A 15,821-nucleotide genomic window follows, 5' to 3' on the forward strand; every position below is an offset into this window, starting at 1 on the left:
AAGCTGATAACCATCTGACCAACTCTTATTTACCATGGTGGCAATAGCGTAGATAAATCTCACGCATGCCTACAAGAGAGTTCCAGTGCAGTCCTGTGATCCTGCCTTCGGTCTGATGTGATGTCTTTTGAGTCTCTTCAAGGCAGAACCGAAATGGGTTCAAGGCCACGAAAATTAAATGGAAGCGGATGAGACAGGTAGCTAACGACTGAAATGCAGTTCGAAGAAAGAGTGCTTTTCTGGTTGCAAGAGATAGCAAAGTACGGAGACAACGAACTCATTCAAGGTAAGTGGATGGCCTCAGGTAACCTGCTGGAGGGCATAGTAGAAGACTATAGTGTAAGACTTTTTCTTCTGCAGCAATGGATCTGAAATGGCCGATGATCTTTGTTATTGTCAGTTTTTCTGCGCGCAATCAGCTTTGACTTCAACATCAACTTCTTGGTATCATTGCTTTGTAAATACATAACAGTCTAGATACATGTAAATGTGGTAGAAGATTCGAAGGTTTGTAGCTTTTTAATGTTAACTTTACTTTTTTTCATACAAATTCTGCCGTTCTCTTCGTCACTAGAAAAACTGAGTATCCTGGATCTGGTACCTGGTGATACGTGATTCCTTAGACGTACATCTACATCTATATCTACATGACTACTCTGCAATTCACATTTAAGTGCTTAGCAGAGGGTTCATCGAACCACAATCATACTATCTCTCTACTATTCCACTCCCGAACAGCGAGCGGGAAAAACGAACACCTAAACCTTTCTGTTCGAGCTCTGATTTCTCTTATTTTATTTTGATGATCATTCCTACCTATGTAGGTTGGGCTCAACTAAATATTTTCGCATTCGGAAGAGAAAGTTGGTGACTGAAATTTCGTAAAAAGGTCTCGCCGCGACGAAAAACGTCTTTGCTGTAATGACTTCCATCCCAACTCGTGTATCATATTTGCCACACTCTCTCGCCTATAACGTGATAATACAAAACGAGATGCCCTTTTTTACACCCTTTCGATGTCCTCCGTCAATCCCACCTGGTAAGGATCCCACACTGCGCAGCAATATTCTAACAGAGGACGAACGAGTGTAGTGTAAGTTGTCTCTTTAGTGGACTTGTTGCATCTCCTAAGTGTCCTGCCAATGAAACGCAACCTTTGGCTCGCCTTCCCCACAATATTATCTATGTGGTCCTTCCAACTGAAATTGTTCGTAATTTTAACACCCAGGTACTTAGTTGAATTGACAGCCTTGAGAATTTTACTATTTATCGAGTAATCGAATTCCAACGGATTTCTTATGGAACTCATGTGGATCATCTCACACTTTTCGTTATTTAGCGTCAACTGCCACCTGACACACCATACAGCAATCTTTTCTAAATCGCTTTGCAACTGATACTGGTCTTCGGATGACCTTACTAGACGGTAAATTACAGCATCATCTGCGAACAATCTAAGAGAACTGCTCAGATTGTCACCCAGGTCATTTATATAGATCAGGAACAGCTGAGGTCCCAGGACGCTTCCCTGGGGAACACCTGATATCACTTCAGTTTTACCACACTTGCACAACATAGCTTAAATACCATAAAAGAGGAAGCGGGATGGAATCATGTTTGGTAGTCACACTTTATAATTAAGACACTTTATTGGCATTACGCCTTAAAAAAAGGAATTAAAAAGTGTGGACGAGCCACTAGATAAAACTTTGCAAATACAATTAGAAACCCAACGCACTCAGATTCTAACAAAGTTTTTTTTAAACAAAATTGACAATTACAAATTGTGGACGAGCCACTAAATAAAACTTTGCGAATACAATAAGAAACGCAACGTATTCAGTACTCTAACAAACAATTCCAAATAAAGAAAAGGGGATTAATGACAAACTTAGAACTTCAAACTTCCTTATAGGACTTCCTTTAAAATAGATATACTCAAACAATTACAAGTAAAGGATGACTTACTAGCACTTCAGCACTAGTGCCAAACTAAGATGCCATCACTTAATTAGAGAAAAACTGAAAAACTAAATGCTTACGCACGCAGAGGTGTTAATAAAAAATTATTAGAAAAAGTTGCACATGGAACTCAGCGGATGGTATGCAGTTTAACTTTAGCCAGTTGCCAGTTCGTAATATTTAAGAAAACAAGTTCATATACAAACAAGTTACAGACAAATATATATCTACCAGCTTAACCCGCCTTGACGAAAGGAAGATAAATACCAAACTTTGTAAGGGGATATGTGACCAACTCCGATAGTGGCCAGGTTCTTAAACACTGCCAAGCCTAGACCTTGGATGACGTTTCACTCCCCGACAAGGCGCTGGCAGAATTAAAAGTCTCTGCCCGATTCACGAAGACATTCCAATATCTGTGAAATATAGAAACACTGGGCAGAACCTTTGACTTGCACATGGACAACTATACTATTAGAGTGCAGTCTTTAAGAACAGTAACATAAAATCATTTGATTGTAAGAGACACAAAAAAACTTCTGATAAAATTGTCAAATAACGGCCACCATTTAACTAGGTCAAGAAAGTGTCCCATAATAATAATAAAGTTTAAAATCTCTGATTGCGTCGATGAACAAACAATTACGACGACTCAAGTACGCAATACCTGGGAGCGGATTCCACAGCTTCACCCCTTCCCTTCAAATTTTGTTCCCAGCAAAGTTACAGAACTTGTATCTTCAAGCTCCCCACGTCGACAAAACGACCAACCAATTTCACACCACAACGTGTAACGGTCATCACACTCGTTCGGCAGCCGTTGACACTCGTCTACCCTGTGAATGACACGAGATCTCGAGGGTTCCGTCGAAGGCTAACAACCAACTCGCTTCGCCTGCGAAGCCGCAAGATAAGACACGCGAAAGGCAAAGATATCTTACCTCAACCACAATCGATCTCAACGATACATAAACAAAATAAGACTGGCGCCAGCTCGCCACGGCTCACCTGGCTCTAGAAATCCCAACGATTCCTCCAAATCCACCTAAATCAGTTTACCTCCTGGTGTAACAAATGCTTCCACAAGTCAAACCCCTCCAAAACAAAGGCAATAATTATACAACGGACTACCTGCAGCTTCCTCCTTCTACCTTACCACTTACGACAGTCATATCCGTCTGCTTAACACACTAAAATATCTTTGACTGACGCTGAGCAGGCAACTAACGTGGAAACCTCACCTAATAATCATCCAACAGGAAGCTTGAAATAGACTACACCTACTAATACCACTAACAGGACAAACTTGGGGATTACACGCCTCCACTATTCTCCGCATCTACAAAATCCCGATGTATTTCATCGTCTGCTGTGCAAATGCTGCATAGATATACACCACACCAAAGTTCTATAAGTCCCTCCAGATCCTCGAACGCCAGGCACTACGTCTAGCTTTCCGCATCCGCTTTCCTTCCCTCAACAGGGTCCTATATCATCGTATCAAATTCCCTCCCCTCCTCAACCACATCGAACACTCCACGTCTCCTATACTATCCGTATTGATGACCAACTGTAGTACGCTGCCACGTCTTCACAAAAACATACCTCCATCCCTTCAATTACACACACTCCAAATCTCATGTCAATGCAACTTCAACCGACTCACTATCCCAGACAATGAGATCCGCCCTTATATTTATCCCTCCTACCAACTTTAACCACTCCTCACATATCCCACTTCACATCACGGCTCATCTTTTCCCTCCCCAGCCACCACTATGACTTTCTTCTTCTGCCACTATATCCTCCCCACACATCATTACTCTTCCTCATCCTCTGCCTTCCCGCCGCATCACGTCCTACCTATCATCTCCATACTTTCCCCACCCAACAGATCCCTATCTCTTTACCGACATCTCTCGACCTCTATGGAACACATTCTCTCCACCCGCAATATTTCTCACCCAGTGCAGGTCCCTGAGATGTAAGTGAAAGTGCAGTGCTCCAATGCTTTTTTCGTCGAAGAATATCACCACATCACAACCGGGGTTTTACAAATTGTATATATCTTTTGTCCTTTTAGCTGCCTGTCATCAATATTTTTAACTTAAAACGTAAAGAGCCACGTATTTGTTCTATCAGCTTTGTTATATAATTTATTTCATTTAATTTAATCACATGTCTAGGGTCCCCCGCCAGGCAGGCCATTCGACGTGTGACGGTCTCTCAAGTTGACGCCACTTCGGTGACCTACAGTCGATGAGGATGATAGGATGATGATGAGGATAGCACAACACCCAGTCCCTGGGCGGAGGAAAATCCCCGTCCCAGTCGGGAATTGAACCCGGGCCCGAAGGATTGACAATCCGTCGCGCTGACCATTTAGCTACCGGGGGCGTGTTTGTTATATACAGGGTGATTCAAAAAGAATACCACAACTTTAAAAATGTTTATTTAATGAAAGAAACATAATATAACCTTCTGTTATACATCATTACAAAGAGTATTTAAAAAGGTTTTTTTCACTCAAAAACAAGTTCAGAGATGTTCAATATGGCCCCCTCCAGACACTCGAGCAATATCAACCTGATACTCCAACTCGTTCCACACTCTCTGTAGCATATCAGGCATAACAGTTTGAATAGCTGCTGTTATTTCTCGTTTCAAATCATCAATGGTGGCTGGGAGAGGTGGCCGAAACACCATATCTATAACATACTCCCATAAGAAAAAATCGCAGGGGGTAAGATCAGGGCTTTTTGGAGGCCAGTGATGAAGTGCTCTGTCATGGGCTGCCTGGCGGCCGATCCATCGCCTCGGGTAGTTGACGTTCAGGTAGTTATGGACAGATAAGTGCCAATGTGGTGGCGCTCCATCCTGCTAAAATATGAATTGTTGTGCTTCTTGTTCGAGCTGAGGGAACAGCCAATTCTCTAACATCTCCAGATACTGTAGTCCAGTTACAGTGGCACCTTCGAAGAAAAAGGGACCAAAAACTTTAATGGCTGAAATGCACAGAAAACGTTCACCTTAGGCGAGTCACGTTCATACTGAGTTGTTTCCCGTGGATTCTCAGTGCCCCATATACAGACATTGTGACGGTTGACTTTCCCGCTAGTGTGGAAAGTTGCTTCATCACTAAACACAATCTTTGAAACGAAAGATTCATCTGTTTCCATTTGAGCAAGGATAAAATCACAGAAATCGATTCTTTTAATCTTATCAGCTGCAGACAGTGCTTGAACCAATTTCAGACGATAAGGTTTCGTAACTAACCTTTTTCGTATGACTCTCCATACAGTTGATTGTGGAATTTGCAGCTCTCTGCTAGCTCTGCGAGTCGATTTTCCTAGGCTGCGTATAAATGCTTGCTGGACGCGTGCTACATTTTCATCACTCGTTCTCGGCCGTCCAGAACTTTTCCCTTTGCACAAACACCCATTCTCTGTAAACTGTTTATACCAACGTTTAATACACCACGTATCAGGAGGTTTAACACCATACTTTGTTCGAAATGCACGCTGAACAACTGTCGTCGATTCACTTCTGCCGTACTCAATAACACAAAAAGCTTTATGTTGAGCGGTCGCCATCTTAGCATCAACTGACGCTGACGCGTAGTCAACAGCGCCTCAAGCGAACAAATGTACAACTAAAAGAAACTTTATAGCTCCCTTAATTAGCCGACAATAGTGCTTAGCTCTGCCTTTTGTCGTTGCAGAGTTTTAAATTCCTAAAGTGTGGTAATCTTTTTGAATCACCCTGTATGAATACTCTTGACAGCCCACCCCCTGCACATACGGCGCCTGAACGATGAAATAACAATAAAGAACTACTGGATAACAGTCTCGCTTGGGACTTGACCCACCTCACTGATCGCGATTTGGATAGTGTATGCATTCGCTCTTGGCCTGTTTACATCGTTGTGGTGCAGGTTTCCGCTTTGCACTTCGTGGTTTACATAGGCTTCTTTTGCCTTGTCTGTGTCCTGTCTGCCGCCAACCAGCCGTGTTGAGCCCGGCTACCGGTTGGCATAGTGTTCTGTTCCGCCTTGCGGCTACAGGTGTTTCTCTCCCGGGTTCTGGCGCGAGCGCTTATATCCGGCTACTCTCGGATGTAGCACTGGGCATCTTTTGTCACTCTCGCTGTTAACAGGGAGCTTGAAAGTGGCGCACCCCCGGCCAGTTCTTAAACAAGATTAGCACTTTTTTCTGACATTAGAGTTTTACAAATGTTGACCCAAATATTTTTTCAGCATATTCGAGTAAGTCTTGTTTGTTTCGTGGGTCAACATTTATAAAACTATAATTACTCTCTCTCAGACCCCACCCTATGGGGAGCGAGGGAGAGTTTTAGTTTTAGCGAATCAAAATTTACGAAGTAAATAAGTATTTTTCATCCACCCGTAACTATTTTCCGCAAAAATGAGAACATGGATTTTCTTGAATTACGGCGCCAAATACCAAGAATCAAAACAAATGTTTAAGACAAAATGTACATAGTTTTTTACATAGATTCTGATTCTGCAATAAAAAATGGGGGTTCCCCTTTGAAATTTTAAAGTTGCCTCCCGCCCCACCCCCAGGGGGTTCAAATGGCTCTGAGCACTATGGGACTCAACTGCTGTGGTCATTAGTCCCCTAGAACTTAGAACTACTTAAACCTAACTAACCTAAGGACATCACATAGATCCATGCCCGCGGCAGGATTCAAACCTGCGACCGTAGCAGTCGCACGGTTCCGGACTGCGCGCCTAGAACCGCGAGACCACCGCGGCCGGCCGGGCTGGGGTGTTCGGTTAATTTTAGCACCAGCAGATGTTCCCCTCAAAAGTAATCATCTTTGGATTCTAGATATTTTTTCGTGTGAAGCTTATTTTTCGAGTTATTCTGGTTTGTCGAAATTTACACCAAGTTGAAGTATGTAACCTATATCCGTCCGAATGTTCATCAGAGTTTTGTGTAAAAATTTAAGTACTTTTTGCTAAGAACGTTTCCCTTTTACATATTACATATTTATCTATACATAACACTATGTTAAACATAGGTACATAAATACTTTGTATCAGAATTTTAAAGCAATAACTGAAGAATGTCATGAGATTTACAATTTCATACAAACGAGCATCTACATTTTTATTAATACAGATTCTTTCTTCGATATGCGGACTGAACAGTAGGAGTGAGAGACTAGATAGTTGTCTTAAACAGTATTTAATGTGAACACTTCGTTCTTGCCCTTCCATTCTTATTTTTCTCTTTTTATTCTTGTAGATACTGTATATTACTGGTCGTTCCATATAGCTTATACTTATTTTTCTGGACATTTTGAATATCTTGTTTCGTTTTGTATTGTTCAACGCTTTTTTCTCAGTCAACAAATCCCATGAGGGTGTCTTGATTTTTCTAAAGTCTTGATGCATTATCAAGCACAACGTCGGAAGTGCCTCTCTGGCACCGTTGCTTCGGAACTCAGTCCGAACAGGCCATGAAGGCCCAACTGTACCGACCGGCTGCCGTGTCATCCTTAGCCAAAGGCGTCACTGGATGCGGATATGAAGGGGCATGTGGTCAGCACACCGCTCTCCCGGCCATATGTCAGTTTACGAGACCGGAGCCGCCACTTCTCGATCAAGTAGCTCCTCAGTTTGCCTCACAAGGGCTGAGTTCACCCCTCAAGCCAACAGCGCTCGGCAGATCGGATGGTCACCCATCCAAGTGCTAGCCCAGCGCGACAGCGCTTAACTTCGGTGATCTGACGGGAACCAGTGTTACCATTGCGGCAAGGCCGTTGGCATGCACCGTTCCTTACCTATGCTAAAATCAAATTGATCGACTCCTGACATCTTCAGTTCTCTTTCCCATTCTTTTTTATATTATACTTGTTAGCAGCGTGACCTTTAAGCTGTTTGTGCGACAGCTTCCCAGTTATCTAACCTTGTTATCTTCAGGACCATATGGACGATATATTTTCTAAAGTCTGTCTACCATCTTTAGTAGTGGTGTGGCTCCCACTTCGGTCCTGAGAGACCGTCCACCGCGCCATCCTGTTCAGTGCTCCCTGTGTCCTTTTTGGAAACGATGCTCCTCCCCCACTTCTATACAGTCCCTCCATTGACTTCAGTCGTCGCCCACCGTAGTAGAGAGCGCTGTGATTGGCTAGAGCGCTCCCGCCATGTCTCCAAGCCAGCACACTCACAAACATATTGAAACACATACGAAATTCTGGGTTTACATGTAAATAACTTGAAATCAAATAAATATTTCTACGGCTGGACAGTAAACACGCTCTAACACACACTGTTAAATACATAAACAAATCAAATAAACATATCTCAAAGCAGTAGAAACAAAAGCAAGGCAGTAGCCTAATGTCTCTGTGCTTTCTAAAACACAGTAAATATTTGACACATTCCTTCATGAATAGTATAGATTTCGGAAATTCGTTGCTGGGTGTTACTTGTATAATTTACATTCAGATACTAAACTTTAAACTAATAAAGATATTTAAAATCTGAGCACACCATCAGAATCATCGTGCAGATTATGGTAATGTACATGTTTCTTTTTGGGGCTTCATTATTCCTCTGGCTACTATTAATTCCTAAATGAACTGTGAAATGCCTCCCGGCGTACATATCTCCTTCATCAACACAAGGCACCTTCCAGGACACAGCGTTAACGTGGAATTCCCAGCCACGCGGTCGGCCTCTACCATGCGCTGGGCTACCGCTCCTTCTCCGCCACAACTCACTGTTACCTCACAGAGGTCGAAGTGTTACGACGAATGTCGTCAAACCAAGATGAAAAAATAACTTTTCAGTGTGAGCTTCTCACAATTCCAATGTATTAGAGAAAGAGAATTAATGTCGAAGAACAAGGAAAGATATGAAGAGGTTGTCCACAGAGTCGGCGAGGAGAGCAACGCGTTGAAAATATCGCGAAAAAGAAGGGAAAGGAATACAGGACATGAGTTAAGACATCAGAAGGTACCTTTCACGGTACTTGAAGAAGCTGTAAAGGGCACTAATTGTAGTAGAAGACAAATATTGTAATATATCCAACAAATAATTGAGGTAACTGGGTACAATTGATACCCTGGGATGAAGAGGTTGGCACAGGAGAGCAAAAAAAAGAATGAATAACCACAAAAGAAGTGGTATCAACTATTAATGGAGAAGGCATTCCACAGTTAAACTCAAAGGAAAAAGTGGATTGAAGGAAAGCATAAATCGAGGGCTGAAGTGAGAGGAAGAAACTGATGATCGAAGAAGGAGTCAGTATCGAAGAGAGGATACAGTATTAATTTAACAGAGCTTTGGAAGCCTTACTGTCATATAAATCGAAAGGAAGAGATACATACCTTCGGAAATGTCTAGAATCACTGGCCGAAGTGGGAAGGCGCGCCGGACAATCGCGGGAAATACTTGGAGACTGGAGCAGTGTGCGCGTGGTCGCTGGAGATAGAAATGTTTCGTAGCGCCGACTTGTAGACTAGTGAGATTTACGTGGCTTCTGCAATGAAGACGTAGTATGCGTTTAGAAGTGAATATCTCGCGAGCTATGTTGTTGTTCGGACATAGGTGTGTCTGTTTGTCCTTGGGATAATTTGGGTTAAATAGTGTGTAAGCTTAGGGACTGATGACCTTAGTCCCATATGATTTCACATACATTTGAACATATTGAACATAAAATTGGTTGTCCATTAACGTATCGTAATAATATTACATTGACATGTTTCTTAAATAGTTTCGTGTCTCATTATATAGGGCTTGCAGCTGGAACAAGTGGATTAGCCCCGCTGTACTCCATTACATATATTATTGGTTCAAATGACTCTGAGCACTATGGGAATTAACATCAGAGGTCATCAGTCCCCTAGAACTTAGAACTTTTTTTTTGCGTCATCAGTCTACTGACTGGTTTGATGCGGGCCGCCACGAATTCCTTTCCTGTGCTAACCTCTTCATCTCAGAGTAGCACTTGCAACCTACGTTCTCAATTATTTGCTTGACGTATTCCAACCTCTGTCTTCCTCTACAGTTTTTGCCCTCTACAGCTCCCTCTAGTACCATGTAAATCATTCCCTCATGTCTTAGCAGATGTCCTATCATCCTGTCCCTTCTCCTTATCAGTGTTTTCCACATATTCCTTTCCTCTCCGATTCTGCGTAGAACTTCCTCATTCCTTACCTTATCAGTCCCCCTAATTTTCAACATTCGTCTATAGCACCACATCTAAAATGCATCGATTCTCTTTTGTTCCGGTTTCCCCACAGTCCATGTTTCACTACCATAGAATGCTGTACTCCAGACGTACATCCTCAGGAATTTCTTCCTCAAATTAAGGCCGGTATTTGATGTTAGTAGACTTCTCTTGGCCAGAAATGCCTTTTTTGCCATAGCGAGTCTGCTTTTGATGTCCTCCTTGCTCCGTCCGATTTACTCTCAAACCATACTGTATACTCATTAGACTGTTCATTCCGTTCAGCAGATCATTTAATTCTTCTTCACTTTCACTCAGGGTAGCAATGTCATCAGCGAATCGTATCATTCATATCCTTTCACCTTGTATTTTAATTCCACTCCTGAACCTTTCTTTTATTTCCATCATTGCTTCCTCGATGTACAGATTGAAGAGTAGGGGCGAAAGGCTACAGCCTTGTCTTACTCCCTTCTTAATACGAGCACTTCGTTCTTGATCGTCCACTCTTATTATTCCCTCTTCGTTATTGTACATATTGTGTATGACCCGTCTCTCCCTATAGCTTACCCCTACTTTTTTCAGAATCTTAAAGAGCTTGCACCATTTTATATTGTCGAACGCTTTTTCCAGGTCGACAAATCCTATGAACGTGTCTTGATTTTTCTTTAGCCTTGCTTCCATTATTAGCCATAACGTCAAAATTGCCTCTCTCGTGCCTTTACTTTTCCTAAAGCCAAACTGATCGTGGCCTAGAACATTCTCAATTTTCTATTCCATTCTTCTGTATATTTTTCTTGTAAGCAGCTTCGATGCCTGAGCTGTTAAGCTGATTGTGCGATAATTCTCGCACTTGTCAGCTCTTGCCGTCTTCGGAATTGTGTGGATGACGCTTTTCCGAAAGTCAGATGGTATGTCGCCAGACACATATACTCTAAACACCAACGTGAATAGTCGTTTTGTTGCCACTTCCCCTAATGATTTTAGAAATTCTGATGGAATGTTATCTATCCCTTCTGCCTTATTTGACCGTAAGTCCTCCAAAGCTCTTTTAAATTCCGATTCTAATACTGGATCCCTTATCTCTTCTAAATCGACTCCTGTTTCTTCTTCTATCACATCAGATAAATCTTCATCCTCTTACAGTAATACGTAAATGGCATTCTTAAAGGTATGTCTGCTATCTTACTGATCATTTAAAGTCGTTAAAATAGTATCAGCAGATTTTATTTAATTGCAATCTTTCATTTATGAATTTCTATGTCACATTCAAAATTAGCAATTGCCGAGTGATAGGAACCTTCGACCATTCTATTCATGTGTATATTCGTATTGTATACTATATACTCAGCAGTATTTGGTTTGTAATGCGGCAACTATGTATCCCAGCCCCTAGACAACGAAACAAGCCAAGACCTCTAACATTTCAACTCTGAGTCTGAGGGTACGTAGTTGAGGGCCTTTTTTGAAATATCTCGTACCTCTAACATTATTTTATGCACTTACATCACATATCACGTAGACACTGGGGGCCACCCTATTAGATTTCGACAGTGCTTCCCATTTTCTTTCTGTTATTTATTAAATTGCAAGTGTATACACATTACAATATGACCATTTTTAGGATTATGCTATTCGTTTCGTTTGTCCCTGTCAGTTGCTATTTCACAGTTCGGCCTCGAGAGCCATGCTTGCACCTAATCATCGAGGAAAATGTTCACGGTGTAAATATTGTGATCTGTATACAGCCAGTTCAGTGACTTCATTGTGTGGTTTTTATACTTGTAAAGACGTGTTTGTGGTAGTTATGAGAGGAATACTTGATGTTCGCTATGTAGTTTCTTCATGTTTGCTTAACTACATTAAGGTACCGAACAACAGTGTATGGTTGTCGAGGCTTTATGCGACCCGCGTGTTATGTCATGTACATTTTATTGTATTTGTTTTTTATAATACGAACATGCCATATGACTGCCTTCGCTATTTGTGCATCAAACGGTGCATTGAAGGTACAGTGCTTCGTGTTGTGTGTGTGTGTGTTCTTTTTTTTTTTTGTAAGCTGGTTTTAAATTTTATACAATATTTTAAATTTTTATGAAACAGAAGTATAGCATACTCTGATTTGGATTATTTTTTTGTCTCTTCAGTGTAACATTCCTAGATCGTTCGTTCGTCTTAATATGACACGACACATTTTTGTTGGCAACTACTAACACATGCCACCTGTAACGTCTATGATATTTGCTTGAGAATTTCAGTCTTCATTCTGCTACTGTACGTACATGAGCTTGTTAAATAAGCTCAATAAGTACATTACTTTATGTAATACTTATTTTTTACTTGACCAACGGCCTTGCCGCAGTGGTAACACTGGTTCCCGTCAGATCACCGAAATTAAGCGCTGTCGTGCTGGGCTAGCACTTGGACGGGTTACCATCCGGTCTGCCGATCGCTGTTGGCAAGCGGGGTGCACTCAGCCCTTGTGAGGCAAACTGAGGAGCTACTTGATTGAGAAGTAGCGGCTCCGGTCTCCTAAACTGACACACGGCCGGGAGAGCGGTGTGCTGACCACTTGCCCCTCCTTATCCACATCCTGTGACGCCTGTGGGCTGAAGATGACACGGTGGCCGGTCGGTACCGTTGGGCCTTCATGGCCTGTTCGAGAGGAGTTTAGTTTTTTTTTGTGTTTGATCTGCTTTCAATGATATTATGCGATACGATATGCATATGGTCAAGATTGAGTGAAATGTACTGCAGAAAGTGTGTTGTATTGCGTGGTATAGTCCTTGTTTATGTATTACACCCCTTTACATCTGATCTCAGTGTGTTTTCAATATGTTGATCTATGCTTTACAGATCTGATGGTGGAAACGTAGTTTACTGAAACTAATCATCACAATAAATGCTGTGCAATGGCGATCTACTTCTGTTTCTGCATTAATCTAGATCACCCCATAACTTGATACGTCAAGCATATACTTACCTTATCCGTGCACCTAGTTTTACTTCCGTAGCACCACATGTCAAATGCTTCGATTCTCTTCTATTCCAGTTTTTCCACAGTCCATGATTCACTACTATATAATACTGTGGTCCAACGTAAAATCTCAGAAATTTATTAGTTCAAATGGCTCTGAGCACTATGGGACTTAACATCTGTGGTCATCAGTCCCCTAGAACTTAGAACTACTTAAACCTGACTAACCTAAGGACATCATACACATCCATGCCCGAGGCAGGATTCGAACCTGTGACCGTAGCGGTCACGCGGTTCCAGACTGAAGCGCCTAGAACCACACGGCCACACCGGCCGGCAGAAATTTATTCCTTATACTAAGGCCTATGTTTGACTTCAGTAGACTTCTCTTGGCCAGGAATGCCGTTTTTTGCACGTACTGGTCTGCTTTTTATGTCCGTGCTCATGAGTTATCCAACCTAGATAACAGAATTCCTGAACTTCATCTACTTCGCGATCACAATTCTGATATTAAGTTTCTCGTCGCTCTCATTTCTGCTACTTCTCATTACTTCCGTCCGTCTTTCTTCGTTTTGTCGGCCGGAGTGGCCGAGCGGTTCTAGGCGACCGCTGCGGTCGCAGGTTCGAATCCTGCCTCGGGCATGGGTGTCTGTGATGTCCTTAGGTTAGTTAGGTTTAAGTAGTTCTAAGTTCTAGGGGACTGATGACCACAGCAGTTAAGTCCCATAGTGCTCAGAGCCATTTGAACCATTTTTTTCTTCGTTTTACTCTCAGTCCATGTTGTGTACTTAGTAGACTGTTAATTCCATTCAGCAGATGCCGTGAATCTTCTTCATTTTCACTGAGGATAGGAATGTCATCATCAAATCTTAGCATTGATATCCGTTCTTCTTGAATTCTAATCTCACTCGTGAACCTATCTTTCATTACCGTCATTGCTTGTTTCATGTATAGACTAAGTAGGGGCGAAAGACTAAATCCAAGCCTTACACCATTTTTAATCTAAGCACCACGTTCTTGGTCTTCCAGTCTCATTGTCGCCTATTGTACCTATTGTGTAGCCTATTACACGTCTTTCCCTATATCTTACCGCTGTTTTCCTCAGAATTTCTATCATCTTGCACAATTTGACACTGTCGAATGTTTTTTTTAGGCCGTCAAGTCCACCTCTCCTCCCGTTTTCGGCCAGACATTGACAGTGGTAATTTGTTCCCGGATACCCCCTGGCCGAGTGCCAACGCGGAAGCGTACGCTAGCGACCTCAGCCACGGAGGCGGGTCCTCAGCCTTCGGTTGACAATCGTTTTGTATTTTTAGCAGTACCATATCCTTAGATGTTAAACTCGGTTTCTGCTCATGATTTCCACAGTTACAGGAACGCAACTTGTCGTACCTTTTAGGCAAAATACTTGCACAGTGCTATCAGACAAAGAGAGCGACCTGTCCCAAAATGTGCGTACTTTGTTCTTAAACCTCTTTCTACATGAACAATGAGTTTTCTTACTCGGAAAATTTTTGAACTCTTTGCTTAAGACGTTTTAAGATGTAGCTAAATTCCTTCACTCACGACAACGAGAAAAAAAAATTTCTTAACAATGCTAAATAGCGATATTCGAATCGATTACAGGTCGCATTTCGTGGATTCTATTGAAACATGTTGATCGAAAAAAAAATCATTCCAAAAGAAAGAAAGAACGACATAAAATCTTTCATTTTGGGAGATCATGTTATTTTACGAGGGTGAGTCAAATGAAAACCTTAAATATTTTTCTAAACATTATTTATTGTGCAGAAATGGTACAAAGCTGTATCACTTTTCAACATAATGTTCCCCACGCTCAATGCAAGTCCTCCAGCGCTTACAAAGTGCATAAATTCCTTTAGAAAAAAATTCTTTTGGTAGTCCGCGCAACCACTTATGCACGGCGTGGCGTAGCTCTTCATCAGAAAGGAACTTCTTTCTTCCCATTGCGTGTTTGAGTGGTCCAAACATATGGAAATGGGGCAAGGTCTGGTGATATGGTGGAGGGCAAGGTCTGGTGAGTATGGTGGATGAAGAAGCCACTCAAAATGCAGGTCTGTGATTGTTGCAACTTTTGTACTGGCAGTGTGCGGCCTTGCATTGTCATGTTGTCATGTTGTCATGTTGCAAGAGGACACCTGCTGACAGCAATCCACGTCGCTTTGATTTGATTGCAGGCCACAGATGACTTTTTAGGAGATCTGTATATGATGCACTGGTGACAGTGGTTCCTCTAGGCATGTAATGCTCCATAATGACGCCTTCTTAGTCCGAAAAGAGAGTCAGCATAACCTTCCCTGCTGATGGCTCTGTTCGAAACTTCTTTGGTTTTGGAGATGAGGAATGGCATTATTCCCTGCTCGCTCTCTTCGTTTCCGGTTGGTGTAAGTGAACCCAGGTTTCGTCCCCAGTAACGATTCTTGCAAGGAAGCCATCACCTTCTCGTTCAAAGCGTGGAAGAAGTTCTGCACAAGCATCAACACGTCGTTCTCTCATTTCAGGAGTCATCTGCCGTGACACCCATCTTGCAGACACTTTGTGAAACTGGAGCGCATCATGCACAGTGTGGTGTGTTGACCCATGACTCACCTGTAAACATGCTTCAATGTCATTCAGCGTCACTCGGAGGTTTTCCTTCACTATGGCTTCAACTCGTTGTG

At 42.2% G+C, this 15,821-nt stretch overlaps 1 pseudogene; it reads right to left on the reverse strand.

The window, feature by feature from the left end:
- Positions 1-7,639: 7,639 nt before the first annotated feature.
- LOC126337398 (5S ribosomal RNA) lies at positions 7,640-7,757 on the reverse strand (annotated as a pseudogene).
- Between the last annotated feature and the right edge of the window lie 8,064 nt (positions 7,758-15,821).

The sequence above is a fragment of the Schistocerca gregaria genome, chromosome 2 (genome assembly GCF_023897955.1).
Source record: "Schistocerca gregaria isolate iqSchGreg1 chromosome 2, iqSchGreg1.2, whole genome shotgun sequence".
Classification (NCBI taxonomy): Eukaryota; Metazoa; Arthropoda; class Insecta; order Orthoptera; family Acrididae; genus Schistocerca; species Schistocerca gregaria.